General features: G+C 40.7%; 1 protein-coding gene across 1 annotated transcript in view; it reads left to right on the top strand.

Moving 5' to 3' along the window:
- The window catches only part of LOC147576037 (anthrax toxin receptor-like), a 58,901-nt gene that overhangs the window by 3,093 nt on the left and 47,457 nt on the right, over nt 1-8,351 (top strand). The window lies entirely within an intron of this gene.

The following is an 8,351-nucleotide window of genomic DNA, read 5'->3' as shown; positions in this document are numbered from 1 at the left end:
TCTGCAATCCCCTTGTTCCTGAGGCTGAGGGAATGCGCCCAAAATTTGTTCCCTGGGACTTCTCCTTTTGGAGAGGAAAAAGTGCCACCATAGAGTTGCTGGATGGCTCTCAGTCCCCCCACCAGCATGGCCTGGATCTGTGGCTTGCATGCCCCTTATATAGCTGGAGAGGCGGGTGATTACTAGGAGCTCCTTCTCAGCAGTTGTTAGAAGCTCTCTATGGTTTTTGGTTGTTGTTTGTTTTGTTTTTTACCCAAATGATTTCTGTTTTTACAGGGCCACAGAGATTCCCATGTTGCTTTTGTTAGGCATTGTCATAGTGTCACCGATTAGAAAGTTCTTTGCTCTCCTGCTGCTAAGTGTTTTGGTTTTTCTTCAGCCACTCGGAGACCATGTTACAGTTTGTGTGCACGTTCACAACAGTTTGGTCTGATCAAGCTTTGTCTTAGGAAACTGGGATGTGCATCTTATGGTCTTTGATGGAAAGGGGGTGGATCTTCGTGCTTGGAGAGACTGGAGAGGTTGCCTTGGTTCCCTTTTCAACTCCTCTGGTGGGTTGAGAATAAACTTTACTGATTCAGTGGTAGCAGTAGCATGACTGTCAATATAGTGTCAATATAGCACTTTTTGGTTTCCAGAGCCCATTTACTGTACTTTTGTCATCCTCATAATCATCGTGGGGTCAGGGGGTGGGGAGCACCCCAGCATGTAGCGTACGGACGTATTTGCATTTGCAATCTCCTGGAAAGAGGACGGAATCTAGAGTTTGATGAAGTAGCACTGAGACTGGTGAGACTGGCAAGACTCAGGCTTCGTGTGTGCCCTGATGGCAGCATCCCAGGCTGTACTGCCTCTGATTCCTTCTATTCTCCATGGAGGCTGATGATTGGGGAGTTGTGTACCCAGCCCACTAGCATTTAAGGAAAGCCGGCAGAGCTGGGAGCCACCATGCCCACTGAATAAGTCCCTCTTCACTGTCCTGTGGAGGGACTTCTGAGTTGTCCTCAGCAGGTTATGCCTCATTGATACTTGGCACAGCCCAGAGGGATGGTGATTTCTGTCTTGGGCATTGGGCTTGGGAGACTGATGGGCATTGTAAAGGAATGAAAGCCTCTCTGGGTCAGTCTTTGCAGAGGATGGTAATGAGTCCAAAGGGCCCCCTCAGGTGCCATGCTGTTACAGTGCTCCTGCCAATGCATATTTCTGCCATTAGGCCCGATGTGGGTACGGTTCAACCCTGCAATGGATAATAAGGGCTCTTTGCACAAGTAGGACATGTGAGAAAAACATTAATTGAGCACTTATTGTGTGCCAGGCAACGTGTTGACCACTTTGGTCTCCTCCTGCTTAGAGGAACAGGATCTATTTTCCTATTTTAGGGTGATGCAACGGAGTCTGGAGAGTCCAGTGTTTTCTCAGTGTCAATTAAGCTAGTTTGCTGCAAAAGACTAGATAATAGGGGTTGGTCTCCTCCCCTCTCTCCCAAAGAGGGTGTAAAGTAAGGGTATGAAAAGGTACCATTCTAAAGAGGTGGTCAGGAAAGTCAGGGCTGACAGACAGGATTGTGAGGAGTTCAGGCAGGGGCAGTGTTTTTGACCAGAAGAGGTGTATGATTGGAACTAGTTTTAAGCGAATCACAGTTGAGCACAAAGGCAGAGACCAGTGAGGGGCTGGCACAGAGGTCCACAGACGACATGATAGTGGCATAGAACAATAGGGTAGGCATGGTAATAATGAGTGGCCAAGTTCTGCATCTTATTTGAAACTAGAGGTCACAGGAATCCAGACAGATTGGATGGGGGAGGCAATGTGTGACCCCAGACTGGGGGCAAGAGTAAGGTAGGAAAACAGCTTCATCACTGCATCTTCCTCACAACTATAGGTAAATGTTATTATCCCTATTTTATAGATGAGGGAAGGAAGCTGCTCAGGGGAAGGAATGAGGCCCTTGAGGTTTGGCATTGCCTCATTCAGATTTCTCAGATAGGAAGACATGGACCCAGAATTGATACTCTGAAGTGTCTTATTCCAAAGCTCATTTCAAAGACTTCAAGGCTGGGTAGCTTTCTTGGAATACCTGTGATTGTCCTTGAAGACAAATGGAATTTCTCACCTGCAGGAAGGTCTTGAGTGGTTTGCTTTCAGCTTATTCATTAGGTTCCTTATTAATTTGGTCATTCATTAGATTGAACAGGATGAAAATGAGTGAGTGTTCCCATAAGCCTGCCTTATTGGCCAGTGGCATATGAAAGCCAGGGAGCTCCAGGCAGAGGGACTGGTCTATGCAAAGACCTGAGCACTGAGGCCCTCAGGTGATCCCAGAGGATCCAAGTATAAGGAGGAAGAAGGAAAAAGAGTGGAAGGAGGAAGAGGACAGGCTAATGAGGAGGCCTTGGGCCCATGTAGGAGGTGTGTTCTTCACCTTAAGGGCAACTGGGGATCAATAGAAGAAAAGCTTTTAACAGAGGAAAGATGGATCAGATCTATGCTTTTATTAGAGGCACTGGATTCCTTGAGATGGATGGGTAAGAAGGAGGAAGGATGGAAGCAGCAGCTGCAGTGAAAAAGAGAATGTCTTAGAAGTTCCCAGAAGGCCTGAGAGACTAGGGGAAAATATGTAGGAACCTAAGGCAGATGTGCCCTGTGAAAGGAGAATGGGCAGACAGACTGCTAGGCAGCTCCCACATGTGTGGTATGGATGCAGAAAGAGGGGCTAGTGTAGAGAAGAGAAGTAGAGCTTCAAGATCCATTCATTCTGGGGACATTGGGACTCTGGGCATTGCCACTGTGGGTGCATTGGGGATTGGAGAGGAGCTCACCACTGTCTTTCCTAGTATTAAAAGGTAAACTGAAACACTTTGTAATTTTTAAGGATTTGAGCATATATGAATTGGAATCAGGAAACACCAAACCTCAGTTATTAGGAGCACTGACAGGATCCAGTGTCAAGGTTTATATAGAGAATATATGAAAGAATATCAAAGAAATTATTTGAATGATTGTAGTTTAAGTAGTTACTGGCCTTATTTGGAAAAGCCTATTTTGTTGCTTGTGATTGGTGTGCCTGTGTAGGCTTTCAAGGTATCAGAGCTACCTCAGTCCAATGGCTTTTCATGTTAATACTTTAATAATTACTCCCTTTTGGTCATCCTCTCATACAGGAGAGACTGACCAACAATTTAGTATTAGTGCCACTTTTAGTTACCATTAGGGTTAAGTTGTTCTTGTCTTTCATGAAACTTGTAGGTAATGATGTCAGGAACATCGGAAGAATTGTTTGTTTTTGCTATTCATCTGTTCATTTTTTTCTATTTCTCCAAGTGCAATGAGACCATCTGATGTATTGATGATGGTTGTGGACACATATTTAAGACCTTTGAGAGAATACAGCACACCATGGAGACTACCATGCTGACTATCAGGAGGATAATAGCAAGAGACTAAAGAATATTCCTTAGCCAGCAAGAGACTAAAGAATGTTCCTTAGCCAGGGTACACATGAACCAAACCAGCTGGCATCAGATAAATCAAAGAATATATCACAAGAGGCATCAACCTGTTTAGCTAAGTGGCTTGTTTGTTAATTTCTCATATTTCAATGTCTACAAACCAGGGGTGTTGGACCAGGTACAGCAGAAGTAATTGCTATGGCAGAGACTCCTCCTTGTTAGCCAGTAAGGAATCTAAACAAATTCTATTTTCTAAAACCACCTTATCAGCTTGAAATAATCCTTGAAACAAAGAGGCATACTTTGGGGTAGCATAATTTACTACCTATTATCTACCTCCTTTGAAATTTCCCCAAGAATTTTCAGTCTAGAAGTTGAGTTGGTAGCTTGTTTCATCTCATTGGATCCATCCCTTCATCTTGAGAATAGGTCAACTCAGTTAAACAGTGATGTCTCATTTCAAGAGGCAGTGTTGCAGGTAGGATCCCAAAATTAGACCTATACCATGTGAGCAATCAGATATTTAATAAGAGATATTTCAGTGAAAACAAGGAAACAGTTAATGATTGGGGCAGACTATACATCAGGTCCTGAGTCCAGAGAGCAACCAATTGAGAAGACTTCCAGACTTTAGGCTTCTAGATGTGGGTTCAAAGCGTCCCTTGTGTAATTTAATTGTCTCTGGTGATGTTATTGGGTGTTCAAGTGACTGTTCTGAGTGGTCCACACAGCATCAGACACAATGGTTTTCTGTAAATGAGCCATTGTGTTGATTTCTATGAAGTTTATATCAAGTTATCCAGTTCAGTTTGGAGGACTTTGGGAAAAGGGCAGTTTTTATTCTTAGTAATTCCAAATCAGAAGGGTGGAAGAAAGTTGGGATCATTAATTTGGAAAGTTGTAGACAGATATTGGAGAAAAATAGAATAATTTAGTATCCACTCCATTTTACAAATGGATAACAGTGCCTCAAAGACAATGAACAGGTTTAGAATCTGATATCCATTAGGGTGTGTTGTAGGTTTTACTGAAAATATTTTTCATCTCTGCAATTACCCCAATTTCTACCAAAAACAATCATAATAAGACTAATTTGTTTGCAAAACATGTCTAGTCTTATTAAACTGGGTCTAGTTATTTGCATATGTGCAGCAAGAATAGTATATGTACTATTATGTATTGTACATAGTATATGTACATATACTATTGTATATGTATATGTACTATTATGTATACTCTCAAATATAATATTCCAGTTAAAGCTTTGGTGATATCTAAAGGGATTGTCTTTATACAGTCCATGTTGTTTTCTTAAAATTGGAAATGACGTAGATTCAATTTTTAAAAGCTTCCTTAGTCTAAGAAGCCAAACTAAGCAGTTGCCCAAATTTGTCCTGTAATAAGAACAGATTTTCACTGAACTTATGCAAATGTCTATATTGTTATGTACAGTAAGAATACTCAAGAATTTCCAGATAATAGAAGGATGAGATAGAGAGAAAGAGAGAAATACAGTTGACCTTTGAACAATAGGGGTTTGAACTGCATGGGTCCACTTACACATGAATTTTTTATAAATGCAAGACATTCATAGAAAGAGGCACTACACGTCTCTTCATCTCCACCCAAAGTTAGCAAAGCTAGATCCTGGAGTGACACCTACTCCTGGCTTTTCTACCCAGGAATATGGGAACCCTCTTTCCCAGCAGAGTCTAGGAGAAGACAGAGTACCTTTGACCATCTCCCTAGGTCACTTGCTCTACCTGACCCCTCTTATGTGGTTCTAGTACAGTTTCTGCTTGCAGGAAGTTCTGGCAAGCAGTGAGCCTCGTTTCCTGGTGCTGCCTCAGAGAACTGTCAGCACCGTGGACAGCGCCCCTCCTGCTGTCTGCTCTAAGGCCCAGGCTTCTTCTGCCTGGTGCCATCCTGCCCTGGTGTTCTCCCAGATTCCCTACCGAAGAGCTCCTATTCTGTGGTCCTTGCCAACTCTGACCAGTGACTGGACCCACCACTTTGGCAAGAATCCCTTCACAGAACTGGTTTCTTTGTGCTTCTCAGTTCGAAACCTCAATGATATGAGCTTCACATAGGTACTGGAGTGAGGAGTGCCGGGAACAGACCAGAACTCTGCTGTTCCAGCCTTCCCTGCATCTTTGCTCCAACTTCCCTTCACTTCTAGTCATTTGGTAATTTCTATACTTTTAAATCACAATGTTAAACACAGTTGTTGAGTTTTGAGAGGAGGAAAAAGTTATATGTGAATTTTCAACTGTGCAGAGTGTTGGCACCCCTAACACTGATGTTGTACAAAAACCAGCAGTATTGCATTTTTGTTTAAAAAAGTCTGCTTTACCAAATTGCTATAAGTTATAGATAGGTTAAAAGAAAGAAGAAAAGGGACCTCTTACATATGGAAAACAAAATGTAGAAGAAACAGCTGTGTTTCAAAGTCATAAAAAATTATAATCATCCTCATCAGTTATTTCAGTCCCATTCCATGTAGTTAATTCTTTTTAAAAATTATTAGAGAGGGGCGCCTGGGTGCCTCAGTCGGTTAAGCGTCCAACTTCGGCTCAGGTCATGATCTCACGGTCCGTGAGTTCGAGCGCTGCGTCCGGCTGTGTGCTGACAGCTCAGAGCCTGGAGCCTGTTTTGGATTCTGTGTCTCCCTCTCTGTCTGACCCTCCCCTGTTCATGCTCTGTCTCTCTCTGTCTCAAAAATAAATAAACGTTAAAAAAATTAAAAACTATTAGAGAGAGAGAGAGAGAGAGAGAGAGAGAATGTGTACAAGCATAGGAGAGGGACACAGGGAGAGGAGCAGAGGGAGAGAGAGAATTCCAAGCAGGCTCCATGCTGAACCAATGCAGGGCTTGATCCCACAACCCTGGGATCATGACCCAAGCCAAAATCAAGAGTTGGATGCTCAACCAACTGAGCCACCCAGGTGCTCCATGTAGTTAATTCTTGTTAAAAGTTTTATGAATCTATCAGTTTCTCCACTAGAGTTCAAAAAATTATCATGGCATTAATGTCAAGGTATGACATTAAAGTTATTCAGAATCTGTACTTGGCAGTCCCTTTTATGAATCTCTTTGAAGAGGAAGCACTTTTGCAAAAGCATGAGAGTAAAACAATAACTGTAAATGTCAACAGACGTAAAAGTGGCCAATATTAAAGATCTTATGAGAGCCTATTACAGTGAAATTGATAAGGAAATTTTATTTTTTCTGACATAAACTTTAAGATAATTAGAATTATGATTGATAACATTATACCATAACAGAATTCTACATAGACATAACAGACATAACAGAATTCTAAGGAATTTCATACATTCCCATGTGATTTGACATGTTAAATTAGCCTAATTGTCTAACATGTCTCTTTTATAAGGAAAGAGAAAAACAACTTTTGACATGTTCCAGGGACCCTCCAAGATATCCCAAAGTTAATTTGAGATAAAAAAAGACTTCATTTAGAATTTCATTATGGGAAGTTTATAAGAAATAGCAAAAGATTTGAACACTTGATTAAAAGTCATCTGGGTTATCTATCCAACTAAAGTGATAAAGATCTCTGGGGCGCTTGGGTGGCTCAGTCGGTTGAGTGTCTGACTTTGGCTCAGGTCATGATCTCACAGCTCATGAGTTCGAGTGCTGACAGCTCAGAGCCTGGAGCCTGCTTCAGATTCTGTGTCTCCCTCTCTCTCTGCCCTAACCCACTCACATTCTGTCTCTGTCTCTCTCAAAAATAAATAAACAATAAAAATGTTTTAAGTGATAAAGATTTCTAAGGCAAACATAAAAATTTACATAGTTGTAAAAAGTCTTAGCTCTTACAAAAAAAAAAAAATCTTTCAATAGAGGAGACTCCGTTCCCCCAAGTAATCAAAGACCCAGTAATGACAGCGTGAAGCACAAGAAATTATTTTGGTAAGACACAATATATTTGATTTCAAGATAGATTATACAAGGGTATAGAGCAACCTTTTATAATCTGTTATTAAGAGCACACCAAGAGGGGTGCCTTGGTGGCTCAGTTGGTCAAGCATCCAATTCTTGGTTTTGGCTCAGGTCTTGATCTCACAGTTCATAAGATCAGGTCCCATGTTGGGCTCTACACTGACAGTGAGAACCTGCTTGGAATTCTCTCCTCTCTCTCTCTCTCTCTCTCTCTCTCTCTCTCTCTCTCTCTCTCTCTTTCACTCTGTACCTCCCCTACTCATGCTGTCTCTCAAAATAAATAAATTTTAAAAAGAGCACACCAATAGTTTAAGAAAACTTTTTCTGTTCAAAATATGAAAGAGAATTACATTTTAATTTTGCATAGGTATACTATTGATATTAAAGCTTATTTTTAAAATATTTTAATAAAATCATTCATTTCTCACCAGCTTGACCAAGTAAAATGTTTCTCTCACTTTCTGCTTTCTATTTCCATTTAGTTTTAATCTTCCATTCCTCTTTTTCATTCTAAAATGACCATTCTTTTAGAACAAAATTACTCTTTTCCCTTAACAAAAGTTTATTTTCATACCTCGTACCTTTTCTTACAAAAATACATTCTACTCTCCCTATATAGAGTCATTTCTCTTATTATTTCTAGTAGTTTTAATTGCATATGTTGATTCAAATTTTTAGTCCTTTAATTTCTAGTGAAAACTAAAATTGAGCTATTAAGGACTATTATACCAGCATTCTGTAGATTGGCAAGTTTGTGAATAAATTTCATAATTTCTGGAAGTATGTATATTCTTCCTCATAGTAAATTTTTCAGTGTGGCATAAGACACGTTTATTAACAAACCCAGATAGCTTTAGTTCCTCTGTAATAAGCCCAATGTAGGTAATCTTATGTTGAATAATTAGTGTTTCCATATTTTATCTTGTTTGGAAAAGGCAG

Source organism: Puma concolor, chromosome D2, assembly GCF_028749965.1.
Source record: "Puma concolor isolate L17-30 chromosome D2, mPumCon1.1.hap2, whole genome shotgun sequence".
In the NCBI taxonomy this organism is placed as follows: Eukaryota; Metazoa; Chordata; class Mammalia; order Carnivora; family Felidae; genus Puma; species Puma concolor.
The sequence above is the reverse complement of the archived record's forward strand: the minus strand, read 5'-3'. Positions and strand labels throughout refer to the sequence as shown.